The sequence below is a fragment of the Lactuca virosa genome, chromosome 6 (genome assembly GCF_052849685.1).
Source record: "Lactuca virosa cultivar CGN04683 chromosome 6, Lactuca_virosa_CGN04683_v6, whole genome shotgun sequence".
Lineage (NCBI taxonomy): Eukaryota > Viridiplantae > Streptophyta > Magnoliopsida > Asterales > Asteraceae > Lactuca > Lactuca virosa.
Window position 1 is genome coordinate 34,934,012 of NC_136431.1, and position 20,836 is coordinate 34,954,847.

Sequence of the window (20,836 nt, forward strand, 5' to 3'; positions counted from 1 at the left end):
ATATTTACATCGCGCTGTGTCGTGCTGGTTATGTCGCGAAACTTCAACGGGTCATAACTTCTTCGTTATAACTCGGATTTCAGCGTTCTTTATATGTACGGAATCCTTGTAACATATACTACAACTTATTTAAGATTACTCCTTCTAAATAATATTCCATCAAAAAAGTCATTTTTGACGCTCATTGTCCTTAAATTGACTAGCCCGAATCAGCGGGCGTTACAGTAACCTTATACCCCCCTTATAGACCGGCTTCGTGAATGAGGCCTACTAACGGTAAGACTGAATTTTACTCTTATACATATATATAAATATTAAACCTATAATATTATAATAGTATAAGGGTTGAATTTTAAACTATTAAAATTCTAGGGTTTGGAACTAAAGTATTCAAAAGTGTTACTTTACAAATTCCAAAACTTGAGGGCAAGTTTTGAACAATTCAAAAAAACTTTTGGAATCCATAACATATGAGTTTAATATAGGTTTAAAGACTTTAATGAAGAAACTTTTGAAAATCCATAACTTGAGGACAAGTTATGGAGGTCATAAAACAATTTATGGGGAAAAACTTTTCAAGTTTATAACCTATGGCTTTAATGATTCTTTTAAAAGGAAAAACTTTTGGTTTTCCATAACTTGAGTACAAGTTATGGAGTCCATTAAAAAACATTAAGATCACCAATTAAACTAACAAACATGTCAAGAAAAACTATGATCTAGATTAAACTCAGATGAATCAAGACAATTCAAATCAAACAGTTTTCATATAATTAGCCTAACCATTAAATTAATACAAAACATGAAACTTTTGACAATTATCTTTTGAATTGGATTAGTATGATCATTACCACATCAAAAACAGGTTTATAAGTTCAAAAACAGCTTAGGGTAATGATCCTAGTCCAATTCTAGCCTTAAAAGTCGAAAAACTGCCCTCTGGAGCACCAACTCATCGAGTGCAGGAACCAACTCGGCGAGTTGGATGAATTTACTCTTGGAGTCGGCGAGTCCCCCAGTGGACTCGGCGATTCCACTATCCAGAAAGCCAGAATTTCGATTTTCAAGCAATTGCATCAAGTATAATTGAAAACCAAACCAAGGATCTGATACCACTGATGGGTTTTGAGCATTATAACACTCCTATGGTGTGCATGCAACCCTATGTGCTTTGGATCTATGTTTTCACTATTATACATGCAAGTATACAAAATTCCAAAGCATCATCTTAACTAGCATATTATGGAGAAACTATACTATAAAAGTCTAGTTAGATGACATACCTTTTGATGGAGCTTAAAGTCTTGAACCTTTACGAGCTTAGCCCCAATAGTGTGGAAGCCTCAAATGGAATCACACAACACCACCAACAAATGGAGTAACTTGAGAAGAAGGTTACTTTGGTTCTCCCTATGAAAATCGGCCCTTGCCCTCTCTTTGTGTATCCACTAGTACCATTTCATGAACCATGGGGTCCTTTATATAGTGTGGCTCATTTAGGGTTACACCATGTAAACCCTAATGTGCATGACATTCCATTTCCTTCATGATCCATGGGTTTTAACCTCCATGTAGTATCCATTGGTTACCACATGGGTTAAGCCCAACATGAAGGACTATGGCTCACAAGCCCACATATATAAGAATGAATGATTTACATAATCAATTCCCATATATTTTATTAGTATCTTTTGATCACAATACTAATTAAATAATATGATTTCATATTAATATATTAGAACTTATAATATATTAATATAAATCATAAATAACATTTTCTCATTTGACTATACAATTGTTCCGATGCCATGCAACCCAAATGGACCATGCTACTCTCGGGTCGAGTACATACCAATAATAGTTATGGGCTTAGACATCTAATCCAACAGTCCCCCACTTGGATAAGTCTAAAACTATTATTCAAGTATGACTCCAAGATCCCGACTACCAATCATAGCTCTTAAAGTCGTTGTCGAACTCTGACCTAGTCAAATGACGTGTCCATTAGATAAGGGATCATATATTCCTCCATTCTAGATATCATAAGGACCGAGACATGGATTATAATCATTCTCTATGTCCATTTGTTGTTTCCCGATTTCCGATTTATGACGACTGACTAATTGAACAAATCAAATCAGTGCAGGCTTGGCCAAGAACTTAGGGGTGTCATCACTAAATCATCGAGGGGCCCACAGATATCGCTTTTATCCCCCCAAGGATAAAAGGAATGGATAAACTTCGACCCAAATGCTCGCTTGTACTTACTCATCAAATCACACACAACGATATGTTTTATAACAACCAATTTACTGGTGCGTTTACATATGTCAATGTGCAACCAACTCGCAACTACAACTCACACGTCTCCGTTTGAAGAATATAAGATATTATCGTCTCATGATCACTCGTTATAAAATCCATGAAGTGATTCAAATGAGCGTGGGTTGAATCCAATACTCGAATGTGCATTGACTACCGGGAGTTGAACAAGTTTATCTGTGGGGAGCGTCGATTCCCTTCGTCGGGAAGAAGGATGGTTCATACCGGATGTGCATTGACTATCGGGAGTTGAACAAGTTGACGGTGAAAAATCGTTATCCACTCTCGAGGATAGATGATCTTTTCGATCAGTTGCAGGGAGCATCTTGGTTCTCCAAGATAGACCTGAGGTCCGGGTACCATCAGGTCAGGGTTAGAGAGGAGGACTTGGAGAAGTCCGTGTTCCGGACTCGTTATGGTCATGACGAGTTCGTGGTGATGCCATTTGGGCTCAAAAATTGCGCCGGCAGTATTTATGGATCTGATGAATCGGTTCTGCAGGCCGATGTTCGATCGCTCGGTCATCGTGTTCATAGACGATATCTTGGTGTACTCCAAGACTCGAGTGCAGCGTGAGGAGCATCTACAGGAGTTATTGGGAGTTATGAGGCGAGAACGGATTTATGCCAAGTTCTCGAAGTGAGAGTTTTGGTTATGGGAGGTTCAATTCCTTGGACATCTCATTAACCAGGAGGGGATTTTGGTCGATCCGGCCAAAATCGAGGCGGTTATGCAGTCGGAGGTTCCGAAATCTCCCTGGGATATCAGGAGCTTCTTAGGATTGGCAAGGTACTACCGGAGATTCATATAGGATTTCTCCAAGGTTGCAGTACCCCTCACTCGTCTAACGTGGAAGGGGGTGGATTTCCGATGGGGCCCCGAGCAGTAGAGGACGTTTGAGACCTTCAAACAGCGACTATACGAGGCTCCAGTCTTGAATCTTCCGAAAGGAGTTGAGGATTTTGTGGTGTTCTTTGATGCATCCACTATAGGACTGGGAGCAGTCCTCATGCAGAGAGGGCGAGTGATAGCCTACGCATCACGACAGTTGAAGCCGCATGAGACGAGATACCCTACTCATGATCTAGAGTTGGGAGCGGTGGTATTCGCTCTCAATATTTGGAGACATTACCTCTATGGGGTCCGCTATACCATATACACGGACCACAAGAGTCTAAGGCACATCATAGATCAGTCGAACCTGAACATGAGGTAGCGCAGGTGGCTTGACGTGGTCAAGGATTATGACTGCAAGATCCTTTACCATCCTGGTAAAGCGAACGTGGTTGCGGACGCTCTGAGCCCCAAGTCAGCTGGCCCTTCTACTCCAGTGACGTGCATGAGGATTTCAGTGGATTCTCCACTTGTGGGCTTGATCAGGGAAGCTCAGGCAGAGGGTATGTGTCAGGAGAACTGGAAGCTTGAGAGGATTAGGGGTGAGAACACCCGGTTTGTGCAGGATAGCCGGGGATTATTGACCCATTGTGGTCGGGTCTGGGTGTCAATGTCTGGTGGGGTCAGACAGACTATATTGGACGAGGCTCATAAGTCACATTTCTCTATTCACTCGGGGGCCACCAAGATGTACCAGGATTTGCGATTGAGTTACTGGTGGCCGTGCATGAAGCGGGAGATCGCTTGGTACGTGGAGAGGTGCTTGACCTGCAAGATGGTCAAGGTCGAGCACCAGAGACCGCATGGCAAGTTGTAGCCTCTAGAGATTCCCATGTGGAAATAGAAGCAGATTACGATGGATTTCATCACCAAATTGCCGAGAACGGCAAAGGGATTCGACGCCATATGGGTCATCGTGGATCGATTGACCAAGAGTGCTCACTTTCTGCCCATTCGGGACAGCTCGTCGGTCGAGAAACTGGCCGATGTTTATATACATGAGATTGTCGCTCGCCATGGGGTTTCGGTCTCTATTGTTTCAGACCGTGATGTTCGGTTCACCTCCTGTTTCTTTCAGAAGTTCCACAAGGAGCTGGGCACACGGCTACACTTCAGTACAACCTATCATCCGCAGACAGACGGCCAGAGCGAGCAGACCATACAAACTCTAGAGGATATGCTGAGAGCTTTGGTTATTGACTTCGGTGGGAGCTGGGACTCCTACCTACCCTTTGCAGAGTTATCCTATAGCAACAACTTTCACTCCAGCATTGGTGCTCCACCTTATGAGCTGTTTTATGGACGGAGATGTCGCACCCCAGTTTGTTGGGGCGAGGTTGGTCACAGAGTGATGGGTCGGACCGAGGTAGTCCTGCAAACTACCGAGATGATTCAACAGATCAGACAGTAGTTGCAGACCGCACAGAGTCGGCAAAAGAGATACGCTGACCGGCGCCGAACAAAGTTGGAGTTTCAGGTTGGTGACATGGTACTCCTGAAGGTCTCACCCTGGAAGGGTGTGATTCGCTTCAGGAAGAGGGGGAAATTCGGTCCCCGATACATTGGGCCATTCAGGTTCACTGCCATGGTTGGAAAGGTGGCGTATAGACTAGATCTTCCATATGAGCTCAGTTAGATTCACAACACTTTTCATGTTTCGCAGTTGCGAAAGTGTATACCGGATGGGGAGGCGCTAGTGTCGTTAGATGGTATTCAGGTTCATGAGCGCCTAAATTACGTAGAGAGGCCGGTGGCCGTTCTTGAGAGGAAGGTAAAGGTTCTACGGAATAAGGAAGTACCTCTGGTAATGGTACAGTGGGAGCACAGGAGGGGATCTGAATGGACGTGGGAGCCAGAGGCAAAGATGGTGGAGCACTACCCAAAACTTTTCGTTGTGGCAGACTTCGAGGACAAAGTCTAGTTCAAGTGGGGGATAATTGTAACACCCCGACTCCCAGGTATATTTTTAAAAGATTTCTATTCATTTTATTGAAGGAACTCGACGAGTTGGAGGCCCCAACTCGTCGTGTAGAACCTAGTCATCCCGCGTGGGTTTTGACTCCTACTCGATGAGTCAGTAGACCCCGACTCGACGAGTAGGGGTTGTGCATGGAAACCCTAAATTTTAGGGTTTGCATCCTATTTAAAGGACCTTAAGTCCTTTCCTCCAGCCCCTTACTACCCTTATGACGGCCAGAAGAATCCTAATCAGTCTAAACCTTATTCTTGAGTATTTTGTGAGGCTTAAAGAGTGTTTTGGTGGGTTTTGTGAAGAAGATTTGAAGTTCAAGGAGCTTGGAGCAAAGGGAAGCTTGTGGATCTGACTATACTTCATCTTGGCATAATTTTGAAGGTAACAAGTCGTTACCTTGGCTTATCTTTAACTAGATCTCTTCATGCTTAAGTTTAGTACGATCTTTAGGATACTTGGGAGTCATTTTGGGTATTGGGGCAAGATCTGAAGTTGTAACTTCAGATCTGGACTCCTCTTGGTCCTTTTAGCCATAAAGCTATGAGATTTGACAAGCTTGGTCCCTTACCTTCAAGATAACCTTTCCCTTAGTCTAGTTTTGGCATTTAGGACCATGCATGTACGTAAAGTTTGTAATTTTTCGTGGAAATCATGCCCTAGGAGGTTGGATCTGCAATATGGAGCTTTGAGGTGGCTTAAAAACACCTTTATAAGAAATGGACTGCATGAACTAGACGAGTCGCTTAGCCGACTCGGCGAGTCGGATAAAGGTTGCCCGTGTCTGAGTCTGCATGAACTCGGCGAGTCAGTAAGAGGACTCGATGAGTTAGTTAGGGTTTTCCCCGACATCTGGATGCGCATGGACTTGACGAGTTGCTTGGAAACTCGGCGAGTCAGTTAGGGTTTTATGACTTCCTGAGGTCTTAAGGAACTCGACGAGTTGCTAACTGCACTCGACGAGTTGGGTCAACATGAACTGTTGACTTTGACCGTTGACTGTGACTTTGACCAAGGGTTAACCAGTTTGACTTCTGGGGGTATTTTGGTAATTTGGGAATTTATGGAAATGGATTATTGGCGGATGTATGTGTTGGACTTGGAGCTGCATTTGGTGGAGTTTGACTTTAGCACTTCGTGCTACTTGTGAGGTGAGTTCTCCTCACTATACCAACAGGGTCTAAACCACAAATGCCGGCCTTTTCGGATTTGTATCCTGGTTATTGCATTATATGCTTATTGGTTTACATCCTGGTAGTTAGGATGGTGATATGCACATGTTACCTGGTTAGGTCGGTATCCTGGTATATAGGATGATGTTATGTTAGTGACCGGTTAGGTCTGTATCCTGGTTATAGGATGTTGCTATGATTAGTGATCTGTTAGATCGGTTTGACTGTTATATATGCTAGCGTATGATATTTATGTGCACATGTTTGTTTGTTTGGGGTTGGGTTGAGGCGGTCCTGCTTTGTGCTGAAGGCCAACATACCCAGGGTGGTTCGGATATACTGAAGGCCCTGCAAGGCGGTTCAGTCAGGCCGAAGGCCTGGCGAGTGGTCCGGATAGGCTATAGGCCCTGAGAGGTAGTCCAGACGTGCCGAAGGCTTGGAGAGCGGTCCTGATAGGCTGAAGGCCTGCGAGGGTGTCCAGTCAGGCTGAAGGCTCATTATACATGTTGTTTGTTTATATGGTATGGTTATGATTGTATGGCGTTCGTATTTTGGGGGAACTCACTAAGCTTCGGGCTTACAGTTGTTGATTATGTTTCAGGTACTTCTGATGATCGCGGTAAGGCGAAGGTGTGATCGTGCACCTCTTTTTATTTTGGGATTCGATTCTGGGATACTCTGACACTAAACTATTTTGAAAAACAAACAATGCTAAAAATTCGAATTTTGTTCTTGTTGATATGTATGATGTTAGTCGAATATTTGAGTAGTTGATGGTGGATTGGCGCTAGAGTCGAGAGCCTTGTTTGTATGCATTGCATATATAGTGGAATATGTGGTATACTTGGAAACTCACTAAGCTTTATGTAACGCCCGGGTTTCGGGGCTAAACATTTTAGACGATGTAATAGTCTAGGTCAACTATTGTAACTCTTTTGATGTAATAAAGATGAAATATTTGAGTATTTTGTGAATTATGTGAATTTATGTGCTTATTGTTTAATTATAAATGTATAATTAATAAAGAATAAAATAAGCGTCAAAATTAAAGTATGAGATAAGCCCGATATCTTTACATAAAGTTGTAGTGGTCGAAACAAGGATTTCGGAGATATAAAGAACGCCGAAATCCGAGTTATAACGAAGAAGTTATGACCCGTCGAAGTTTCGTGATGAAACCGGCACGATACCGGGAAGCGTAAATAGTGAATTTATGATAGAGCGAGTTTTAGCCTTAGCGATCTAAATGAAAGTCTTAGAAAACGTTAAACCGAGAGCGTCCATAAAAAGAACGCCCAAATCTGACTTCGTATGAGTAAGTTATGATTTTTCGAAGTTTCGGCTTAGTAGTGTACAGCCCGAAGTTCGAATATTAGATCGAGCGGTTTTTAGCCGACACAACCTAAACGAGAATCGAAGATCTCGTTAATAGTAGCACAACGATAAAAAGACAGACGAAAACGGACGTCGGATGGAGAAGTTATGAATTTTTAACGGACCAATCTTGTCCCGGCCTGTTAAAAAATATAACTTTTAAAATAAAATCAAAATTAGCCGACGGAGTCTAAACGAAAGTTGTAGAGTACGTTCCCGCCTACGCGTGGATATAAAGAACATCGAAAACAGAGCTCGTATACGAAAGTTATGATTTTTAGAAGTCGGAAAGGAAAATTGCGAAATCTGCAAGGAGGTGGTGACGTGGCCAAATCTCAGCCGTTGCTTGCTGAGCACGTCCTCGCATCCGATGATCGCCATGAAGCCTCGCATATGCGCCGCGTCCGAAGTTGGGTATGCCCAGCGTACCTTTGGCCTTATCCTTCCGAGTCCGAGTGCGAGCCAGCTGTACGCGAGCTGGAGCCCTATCCCATCTACGCCCCGTGTAGCCAAGGATTACGCCCAGCGTAGTCCGAGGCCTCGCAGGCTATAAAAGGGGGGCGAGGGTTTCCGGATTTTTCACTCATTTCTTCATTCCTTTCTCTCTCTAATTTCTCTCACTACCCATTTTAACCCCCTAAGCCCTAGGAAAAATCCCTAGCACCCTAAGGAAGCCCCGAGGCTCCCGGAGTCCCGAGAAAAAGGGTCTTTCGGTTCGGAAACGCTGCTCTGAGCAAAGCCCAGTTTTCTTTAAAATCCGCTGTAAGTGAGCTACGCCTACGCAATTTTTAATATAACTTTTAAATAATTATAGTAATGTTATTAGGTCCTTAAAATAATTATTTGGGCTATTATTATGAGTTATATTGAGTTTTATTTAACGCTTATATAATAATAATAATAGCTAGACTATTAATTAGTCGCGGTTAACGTTAAAACTAAACTCTAGTGGTATTGATACTAGGTTTTGGTCAAGGAAAAATTGTTTTGAGATAACGAAGTGTTGTTCAAGTACCGAGTCACCACCTAATCAGGTGAGTTCATAGTTACTTTCATCTTACACATAGATATGAAGTATTTTATATAAATTACGTGCTATGTGTGCATATTATCTGAATACTTGCTGTCTATGTTGGATGAATGATTTTATACACGTTTTTCATGATTTAAACTGTATATGTATTTTATATCTACAAAAATGTTGGGGTAAAACATGGGTAGATGTAATAAGACGATGTGTGATAAAATGATGAGAGGCCTCGATGTTGTTGGTGATCCAGTCATCTAGCGGAGTATAGATGACGACCACAGACTCTTCTAGACAGTCCAGTGGAACACAAGCAGGCTCGCAACATGTAGGTGTTTGTGAACGATGTGTTCACCGGTGTACTCCATCCCCCTCATGGTTGCCTTTAGGACATTTATTGCTGAGGAACCCCCTTAGCAGTAGTGTCCATCCCGATGATGATCCTTAGGCTAGGTCCCTTATGATAGGTGTAGGGACGTAAAGTGAGGATAACGGGAACGGGTAATCGGGTATTGTTGATTGATGAAATTAATAAACTTATTTATTGTGGGTTGAAAAGACTATGTGCTCACCAGGATCCCAAGGCTGACCCACTCAGTTTCATGTATTACAGGTAGTGGCGCTCGAGCATAGATGTGATGTTTTGGATGAGGGATTAAGGATATAAGCCTGTAGATATGAAATAATGTAGTAAGGCTTATATTGTATTGTTTATGCTTTTGATCTGTATCGAACATGACATCCCGAGTCTTTTAATGAAATACATTTCCTTGGAAATGCTTTTGATAAATCTTTATCATATTTTGTTTTGGGACAAATTCCGCAACACTTTTATTTAAAATGTTACTCTGATTTTCAAACAAGCATAAACAAAATCGGTCTTTTCTGGCCGTGAAAATGGGGATGTCACAGTTGGTATCAGAGCATTAGTTTAAGCGAACTAGGAATTTGTAGGATTTCTAGACTTAAACTTAGAATGCTAAGATATGATTGTGAGGTGTGAGCACTAGCTTATTTTAGGAATTATGCCTAAAATGCTTTTATGTGCTAAATGCTTTGTGTCTGATATGCTGTTATTTGTTCGGATCTATGGTCTGTTGCCGACCGGATCTGGAAACCTTATGTGTTTAGGATTCTAAACGTACGACTACGATATTAGAACTAGCATGAAAACGTTTCAGAGAGATAAGGATGATGTAAACGACTATCCTGAATAAAGATATAAATTCACCTTATTCGGTGTATAGATCAAAATGGCAAGGACCCGTAGCGGAAACGTTAATGCAAATGGGAACCGAGATCAACCCCCAGTGATACAGCAAATACCAGTCTTAGTAGAAGTTGCACCTGAGCCAATCACCATGGCTGGAGTACAAGCCATGATGCGGGCTATGTTATCTGAACAAAGGGAAGAAATGAGGCAAATGATGCAAGAGAATAGGGACGAAGCCACCGTGCCCATTGTGCAACAAGAGCCGATTCTCGAGCAATCGGAGGAAGGTAACTATAGCCGCCATGTGAGTCAAGTTGGGACTCAAGGAGAACGAAGGAATGACCCGGAGAGGGGAAACGACAAGGATGGGCGGATGTATAAGAATTTCTTGGGTGCTAAGCCACCAAGTCTCTCAGGAAGCCCAAAGCATGTTGATATTATGGATTGGATCTCCGAAATGGAGATGGTGTTCGAGAGTTGCAACTGTAGCGAGAAACAGAAGACTGTCTTTGCAGTTAGGCAACTGAAAACTGGAGTCTTGAGCTGGTGGAAGCTATTGGCGAATACAATGCCGCGAGGAGAAGCCCTGAAAATGTCATGGGAAGAGTTCTTGGAACAACTGAAGATGCAGTACTATTCAGAGATAGCTCTGATTGATTTGAACAATGAGTTCCAAAATTTGAAGAAGGGAAGGATGAGCGTCGACGACTACGCTACTGCATTCATGGAAAAGATGAAGTTGTTTCCATACCTAGTGCCAACCGAACTCTCCAAAATTGAGAAGTTCGCAAACAGACTGCCAGCCGACTTTGGCCCGACAGTCAAGATGGCAACCACTCTGAAATCAGTTGTTCGAGCAGCTAAGAATGTGGAGACCCAGCAAAAGGAAAGGGGTCTGGAGAGGGCCGAGGCTGGTGAGAAAAGGAAATTCGATGGATCTTCAAGGTCCAACAAGAAAAGTAAATTCTCGAAGTCCGGTTCGAAGGGAGGAGGAGCCGAAGCATAGTGGTGTGACAAGTGCAAGAAGAAGCACTCCGGAAAATGCGATGGATAAGTCACCTGCTTTAAGTGTGGAAAGACCGGGCAACTATGCCAATGAATGCACCCTCACCAAGAAAGTCTATTATGGGTGTGGCGAGGAAGGGCACATTTCGAGGGACTACCCGAAGAAGAAGGAGGCAGGAAGACCCAACATTCCACCGAAGCCGAAGGCAAGAGCCTTCCAGATGACGCTCGAGGCTGCAAAGGAGGCAGCAGACGTCGCTTCAGGTACCTTTCTTGTAAATGCATTGCCTGCCAATATACTATTTGATTCGGGAGCAAACTATTCCTTTGTATCGCATAGATTTGGAGGAATATTAGCATTGCCTGTAGAAAAACTTGATAATGCCCTAATTGTGGAAGTTGCCAGTGGCAAGTTCGTACCTGTTAGTAATCGTATTAAGAACATCGTCATCGAGATAAACGGAAATGAATTCCACGATGAGCTGTTAACCATAGAATTGAACGGTTTCGACATCGTTCTGGGAATGGATTGGCTTAGCGCCAACGATGATGAGATTCAATGCCGAAAGAAGATAGTAAGGGTAAACCCACCCGGAAAAGAGTCATTTATGGTGTACGGGGACAAACGCCGAGTAAATTCTGGAATCATCTCCCTGATGAAATCCAAAAAATGTTTGTCCAAGGGATGTGCATCATACTTGGCATTCGTAATCGATGCTAAGAAGGAAAAGAAAGAGGTGCAGAATATACCGGTTGTGTGTGATTATCCGGAAGTCTTTCCCGAAGATCTTCCCAGATTACCACCTGATAGACAAGTGGAATTTCGGATAGACTTGTTACCAGGTACAACACCGATAGCAAAGGCACCATACCGATTAGCACCAACGGAGATGAAGGAGCTTATGACGCAACTTCAGGAGTTGTTGGACAACGGTTTCATCCGACCTAGTTCATCACCCTAGGGAGCTCCGGTGCTATTCGTGAAGAAGAAAGACGGAAGCATGAGAATGTGTATAGACTACCGAGAGCTGAACAAAGCAACGGTGAAGAACAAGTATCCATTGCCAAGGATTGATGACCTATTCGATCAGCTGCAAGGTTCGAGCTACTTCTCAAAGATCGATCTTAGGTCAGGATATCATCAGCTGAAGGTGAGAGAGCAGGATATTGAGAAGGCTGCGTTCAGAACGAGATATGGACACTACGAGTTCTTGGTTATGTCTTTTGGACTAACCAATGCTCCAGCAGCATTCATGGATTTGATGAACAGGGTTTGTAAACCATTCCTCGATAAGTCTGTGATAGTGTTCATAGATGACATTCTCATATACTCGAAAATCCAGGAGGAGCATGGCCAGCATCTACGAGAAGTGTTGGAAGTCTTGAAGAAGGAGAAGCTATATGCAAAGTTCTCCAAGTGTGATTTTTGGATCCGAGAAGTCCAGTTCTTGGGTCATGTGGTTAACCAAGAAGGGATAATGGTTGACCCAGCAAAAATCGAAGCTGTAATGAAGTGGGAACGTCCAAAGAGTCCCACAGAGATTCGAAGCTTTCTTGTATTAGCTGGATATTACCGACGATTTATCCAAGAACTACCCCACTCATGATTTGGAGTTGGCAGCGGTAGTTTTTGCTCTAAAGATATGGAGGCATTACCTCTATAGAACGAAGTGCAAACTTTTCACTGATCATAAGAGTCTCAAGTATCTCTTTAATCAGAAGGAATTAAACATGAGACAATGACGCTGGCTAGAATTACTCAAGGACTATGACTGTGAGATACTTTACCACCCCGATAAGGCAAATGTTGTTGCTGATGCCCTCAGTCGGAAAGTCAATCTTGAAAGGAAGAGGCCAAGAGCGTTGAGAGTAGAATTTGTCTCGACGATTGTGGAAAGTATCAAGAAAGCTCAAGAATAAGCTTCAGAAAAGAATGACCGAAAGGAAGAACGTTTGGGAAGGACGTTGGTATTCGGTACAAACCGTCAAGGACTGAAGGTATTCCAAGATCGGATTTGGGTACCTAAGACGGGAGGAATAAGAGATCTTCTGATGGAAGAAGCTCACAAGACCATGTACTCGATTCATCCCGGTAGCACTAAAATGTATAGGGACCTAAAACCCTACTACTGGTGGCCGACGATGAAGCTCGATGTTGCAAAGTATGTGGTCGAGTGTGTAACTTGTGCAAGAGTTAAGGCACAGCATCAGAAACCGTATGGGAGTTTAGAACCTTTACCTGTACCCATGGGTAAATGGGAAGACATCACCATGGATTTTGTGACTAAACTACCCAGGACGAAGAACGGTCACGACATGATTTGGGTGGTCGTGGATCGTTTCACTAAGAGTGCATACTTCATAGCAGCCAACGAGAGGTGGTCTATGGATAAGCTTGCAAATGCTTACATGAAGGAAATTGTGAGACTTCACGGTGTTCCTCTAACGATTGTATCGGATCGTGATAGTCGTTTCACGTCAAGGTTTTGGAGAAGTCTACAGGAGGAATTGGGTACGAAGTTGTGTTTGAGTACGGCTTACCATCCGCAGACTGATGGTCAGAGTGAAAGAACGATTCAAATGCTTGAAGATATGTTGAGAGCATGTACCCTCGAGTTCCAAGCGAACTGGGACGAGCACTTACCTCTGGTAGAATTTTCCTACAACAACGGTTTCCACTCGAGCGTCAAGATGGCACCTTATCAAGCCTTGTACGGACAGAAGTGTCGTACGCCGTCTTGTTGGCTTGAGGCTGGAGAAAAGCAGTTTATGGGCCCCGAGATAGTCCATGACCTTCGAAGTTGGGGATTCGGTTTTGCTTAAGGTCTCACCGTGGAAGGGACTTATAAGATTCGGAAAACGAGGAAAGCTAAGTCCAAGGTTTATTGGACCGTTCAAAGTTCTTCAGAAGATTGGGAACCAAGCTTACAAACTGGAATTGCCCGAAGAACTCGATGGTATTCATAACACCTTCCATGTGTGTTATCTGAGGAAATTCACGGGAGAAGTTCCCGACATAATTCCGATCTCAGAGTTAAGGATGGATGAAAACAAGAGGCTGATTGAAGAACCCGAGGCAATTGTTGACCGTAAGACTAAGAAGTTACGACGCAAGATGGTCGACTTAGTGCTAGTCCAATGGAAACATTCGAATGGGCCGAATCTCACTTGGGAAACAGAGGATGACATGATGAGTCATTATCCGCATCTGTTTGCTGACACATGATTCCGGGACGGAATCATCCTAAGGGGGAGAGAATTGTAACGCCCGGGTTTCGGGGCTAAGCATTTTAGACGATGTAATAGTCTAGGTCAACTATTGTAACTCTTTTGATGTAATAAAGATGAAATATTTGAGTATTTTGTGAATCATGTGAATTTATGTGCTTATTGTTTAATTATAAATGTATAATTAATAAAGAATAAAAATAAGCGTCAAAATTAAAGTATGATATAAGCCCGATATCTTTACATAGAGTTGTAGTTGTCGAAACAAGGATTCCGGAGATATAAAGAACGCCGAAATCCGAGTTATAACGAAGAAGTTATGACCCGTCGAAGTTTCGTGATGAAACCGGCACGATACCGGGAAGCGTAAATAGTGAATTTACGATCGAGCGAGTTTTAGCCTTAGCGATCTAAACGAAAGTCTTAGAAAACGTTAAACCGAGAGCGTCCATAAAAAGAACGCCCAAATCTGATTTCGTATGAGGAAGTTATGATTTTTCGAAGTTTCGGCTTAGCAGTGTACAGCCCGAAGTTCGAATATTAGATCGAGCGGTTTTTAGCCGACACAAACTAAACGAGAATCGAATATCTCGTTAATAGTAGCACAACGATAAAAAGACAGACGAAAACGGACGTCGGATGAAGAAGTTATGAATTTTTAACTGACCAATCCTGTCCCGGCCTGTTAAAAATATATCTTTTAAAATAAATTCAAAATTAGCCGACGGAGTCTAAACGAAAGTTGTAGAGTACGTTCCCGCCTACGTGTGGATATAAAGAACGTCGAAAACGGAGCTCGTATGCAAAAGTTATGATTTTTAGAAGTCGGAAAGGAAAATTGCGAAATCTGCAAGGAGGTGGTGACGTGGCCAAATCTCAACCGTTGCTTGCTGAGCACGGCCTCGCATCCGATGATCGCCACGAAGCCTCGCATACGCGCCGCGTCCGAAGTTGGGTACGCCCAGCGTACCTTTGGCCTTATCCTTCCGAGTCCGAGTGCGAGCCAGCTGTACGCGAGCTGGAGCCCTATCCCATTTACGCCCCGCGTAGCCAAGGATTACGCCCAGCGTAGTCCGAGGCCTTGCAGGCTATAAAAGGGGGCGAGGGTTTTCGAATTTTTCACTCATTTCTTCATTCCTTTCTTTCTCTACTTTCTCTCACTACCCATTTTAACCCCCTAAGCCCTAGGAAAAATCCCTAGCACCCTAAGGAAGCCCCGAGGCTCCCGGAGTCCCAAGAAAAAGGGTCTTTCGGTTCGGAAACGTTGCTCCGAGCAAAGCCCGGTTTTCTTTAAAATCCGCTGTAAGTGAGCTACGCCTACGCAATTTTTAATATAACTTTTAAATAATTATAGTAATGTTATTAGGTCCTTAAATTAATTATTTGGGCTATTATTATGAGTTATATTGAGTTTTATTTAACGCTTATATAATAATAATAATAGCTAGACTATTAATTAGTCGCGGTTAACGTTAAAACTAAACTCTAGTGGTATTGATACTAGGTTTTGGTCAAGGAAAAATTGTTTTGAGATAACGAAGTGCTGTTCAAGTAGCGAGTCATCACCTAATCAGGTGAGTGCATAGTTACTTTCATCTTACACATAGATATGAAGTATTTTATGTAAATTACGTGCTATGTGTGCATATTATCTGAATACTTGTTGTCTATGTTGGATGAATGATTTTATACACGTTTTTCATGATTTAAACTGTATATGTATTTTATATCTACAAAAATGTTGGGGTAAAACATGGGTAGATGTAATAAGACGATGTGTGATAAAATGATGAGAGGCCTCGATGTTGTTGGTGATCCAGTCATATAGCGGAGTATAGATGACGACCACGGACTCTTCTAGACAGTCCAGTGGAACGCAAGCAGGCTCACAACCTGTAGGTGTTTGTGAACGATGTGTTCACCGGTGTACTCCATCCCCCTCATGGTTGCCTTTAGTACATTTATTGCTGAGCAACCCCCTTAGCAGTAGTGTCCATCCCGATGATGATCCTTAGGCTAGGTCCCTTATGATAGGTGTAGGGACGTAAAGTAAGGATAACGGGAATGGGTAATCGGGTATTGTTGATTGATGAAATTAATAAACTTATTTATTGTGGGTTGCAAACCCTATGTGCTCACCAGGCTCCCAAGCCTGACCCACTCAGTTTCATGTATTACAGGTAGTGGCGCTCGAGCATTGATGTGATGTTTTGGATGAGGGATTACAGATATAAGCCTGTAGATATGAAATAATGTAGTAAGGCTTATATTGTACTGTTTATGCTTTTGATCTGTATCGAACATGACATCCCGAGTCTTTTAATGAAATACATTTCCTTGGAAATGCTTTTGATAAATTTTTATCATATTTTTTTTGGGACAAATTCCGCAACACTTTTATTTAAAATGTTACTCTGATTTTCAAACAAGCATAAACAAAATCGGTCTTTTTTGGCCGTGAAAATGGGGATGTCACACTTTACGCTTACATTTTTAAGTTAAATGTTTTTCAAGTTGTTTGAGAGAAGGGCACGACGTAACTATACATTCGGATCGATGTTATACTATTATTAGACTTCCGCTGTTTTTCGTAATTTGACTCTATTTAAACCATATGTTTATGTAACAACTGGATGTTAAGATATGTTTTCAGAAATGGATTTTGAATGATTAATCAGATTTTAAATGAAAATTTTGTTTGAAATTTAGGACGTTACATGATGTCGTGGTGGGTAAATTTTAAAAGAAAAGGAAACTAATTAGGTTTAATTTTGAAAACAACACGAGAGGAACCAAAGGTCCTAAGATCATATACACTAGCCACTTCAACCATAAATATGTTAAGATTCCTCGATTGACTCAAGTGATCATTCCAAGATAGAATCCTAGTGATGACTGACATCGCTTGACAAACATAAAGTTAAGTGGCCTCAAAAAACTTATAAACAAAATGTGGAAAAGTTTGTTTCAAACCCAAAGTAAATGGGTATTCAAGGAAACAAATCGATAAAAGAGAAATAAAGTTATATTTATGTCTAACATCAAAATAATGAAAAATACTACCAGAAGGGAATTAATGTTTGGATTTAAGGAGATCAATTTCCTTATCGAACAAAGAACAAAGCTTGTTATGAAGGATGTTGCAACAAGCATTGATCCACAAAATCCTCTGTAGCTTTGCTTTCACTAGTAGTTCAAGAGAGAATTATCTTCTTACCCATAATAAATAATATGTATAATCAAATAAGGATGGAAATTTACCTCAAGAAGAAGTAGCCTCGAAGATTCTAGGGCTTAAAATGATAAAATCCCAAAACGATGAGATAAGGTATATTTATAGACTTATCGATAATTACCATATATAATCATGGGAAAACATATAGTTTGGGATAAATGCTCATATACTAAAATTGGGAGTTGAGTGTTAAGTGCATTTCATGCATCCATTTTGTAGTTTTACTCCATAAAAGTGCATTGCATTTAGGTTTAAACTCATGCATTTTGCATATTTTTCGGGATTTTTCATGATGCAATTCCATTCACACACTTTTGTGATATTTCGGGGACTTTTGGAGGTAGGATCTTAGTTGAGGTGATGAATAAGAGATATGGATGAAGTTTCGGGACTTGTGGATCATCAAGGATGAAGATATCAAGAAAATGAAGATTTTAGCTTTACAAATGTTTACACAGCCGTGTAAATGCAAGCCTTGTATTTACACGGGTCGTGTAAATGCATACTATTGAGCATCGAACTTTGAAGCTTGACCAAATTGAGCATTCTACTTGTTGTGTTTATACGGCCGTGTAAATGGTAGTGTTAATTTACACGGGCCGTGGAAACGAGGTCGTCAGTTTAAAACAGTTTAATTCCTTTCTAAAAAGAGGCAACCGGTTCCAGAAGTAAGGGGGTCGATTTTCTGAGTTCTAGAGGCGATTTTGGGGAGCATTTTAAAGAAAATTATTTCTTGAAAACACTTGGATTTCATTTGGATTTCAATTTGTAAGACTTTAATTTCAATTTCTAGGTTTGTGCTTTGTTCTAGTCATGAGTGGCTAGAAACCTAACTCTCCAACTTCATGTATTGACAATTATGTGTGTGAATTCAATCATTTGACTTGGTGTTTATTTTAAATGCTATCTAGTAAATTTGATTTTGTTTTAATTGAAGGTTTGATTTCAATTCTAGAACTTTTTGGCCAATTGAGTGAGGGTTGATTCATTCAAGTTATCTAATATGCAAAATCCGTAATTGTTTTGTCATATAGAACAAGTAACAAACACTAGACTGAACTTTCTTAAAATAATTCTGGTGTAAATCAAATTCACACATTCTTACACTTCCAAGCTTATGAGAAGTATTGAATGTTGTTGGTAAAATTCACACAAGCATAATGCAATCTTTCCGCCTATTCTAACAACTTGTTTAGAATAGGTTAGTTATATTATAATTAATTAAAGAACTTATTTTAATCAATTAAAATGGTGATTGTGAATTGCTAGAGCTTATTAGCATTTCTAATACCAACTTAGATAGAATTAAACAAATATCATTTCATATTTTTAATCACATTGTGAATTAGTCTTGCATAGAGTTGGAGTACTTACAATTCTTGAGTTTATTTTACGTAATCAATTGCTTACTTATTACTTCAGTCCTTTATTTAAATCATTGCATCTAAACCCCCCCTTTTTGTGATCTCATTTGTACCTTGTGCAAAAGGGTAGAAGCATTTATCTCGTGTCCCTGTGGATCGATGCTACTTACCTTGTCTTACATTTTTAGTACGAAGTAGTAGTGTTTAAGGAGTTATTTTACCCCTTTATTTGTTAGCTTTGACACGCTTAACAAATTGGCGCCGTTGTCGGGGACACGGTAGTACTAATTGTTTATGCCAAGATCTTTTCGTACAGGTACACCTTTACCAGTTGATTTGGAGATAGAGAAATCTGTAAAACAAAGAAGGAAGCAAGCCAGACTTTTAAAGAAACAACAACAATCCGGAGCTTCTTCATCAAATCCTTCAACCACATCTTCACCAACATTCAAAAGTACCTCCCCACCATCTTCACCTTTTCCCGAATCTCACACTTTTATCCCTACTCCTACCATGGTAGACAACCATGGAGGGAATCCACCTCCAAATCCATCACCCGAACAAACATTTAGATAGTGGGCTACTCAAGATGTTACCCAACAACCATTATGCATCAATTATCCTGCAGCAATAAACTTTGAACTCAAATCTGGACTCATTCACTTGTTACCTTCATTTCGTGGTCGTGAAAATGAAGACCCACATAAATTCCTTAAGGAATTTCATGTTGTTTGTGTAGGTATGAAGCCTCATGAAGTTACAGAAGATCAAATCAAGTTAAGGGCATTCCCCTTTGCTTTACAAGATTCAGCCAAAGAGTGGTTATATGACTTACCACCGGGATCAGTCACAACATGGAATGAACTTGCAAGGATGTTTTTGGATAAATATTTTCTAGAAATGAGAGCTTCAGCTTTAAGCAGGGAAATAATTGGTATCAAGTAACAAAAGAGAGAAGCCTTGCATACTTATTGGGAATGGTTCAAGAAGTTGTGTTCAAGATGTCCAAAACATGGGATTTCAGAGTATCAATTGTTTGCAATATTTTTGTGAGCGAATGTCATCTTGGGATAGGAGATTACTCAATGCATCAAGTGGTGGATCAATAGCTGATAAAACTCCAACAAAAATTAGAGCTCTTATCAAGAACATGGCAGAAGAGTCCAAGCATACAACTCAAGAAGAAGAATGGTACAATGATGCACCAAGAGGAGTGAAAGAAATTTCTACCCCAAAAATTGAGAGTCAACTTTCTGAGTTGACTAAAGTAGTGATGATGATTGCTAAGGACAAGGGTGTGCAGCCACCAGCAGTTAGACCTTGTGGTATTTGTACCCATGTTGGACACCCCACTGATATGTGCCCGATGTTACAAGAAGATATAGAGTCGGTTCAAGCTATGAGATTCTCAAGTCAACAGCAAGGAAACTTTCAGCCAAGAAGTAATCCAAATTGGCACCAACCCAATACCAATCTTCAGCCAAGGCCACCACCTTATCAACAAAGACCTCCATTTCAAAACCAAATGCATCACCAACAAAATTATCAACCACATTTCCAGCCAAATCAACCTCCTCATCAATCTCAATTCCAACCTCAAAACATGCATAAAGGAAGTAGTTCAAGCGGATCAGGAATGTCTTTGGAAGACATTGTCAAGAGCTTAGCCACAAGTACTCAAACATTTCAAAATGAGACCAAGGCGAGTATAATGACTTTGGAGCAACAAATAACTAAACTCGCCACTTTTGTGCATAAATTGGAGTCACAAGGCAAACTACCTGCACAAACCAAAAAGAATCCAAAGCATAGTGGATATGTCATCACTTTGAGAAATGGCAAAGAATATGAAGGTCCAAAGATGATTGAAGAAGAAGAAGAAGAGATAGAGTTAGAAAAAGAAGAAGAGAAGTCAAAAACACCTTCAAAGCAAGTTCCCATTGAAGTAAAATTCACTCCTCCTCCATTTCCCACAAGGTTAAGCAAGTCAAAGCGTGAAAGGGAAGACAATGAAATCATGGAGATGTTCAGAA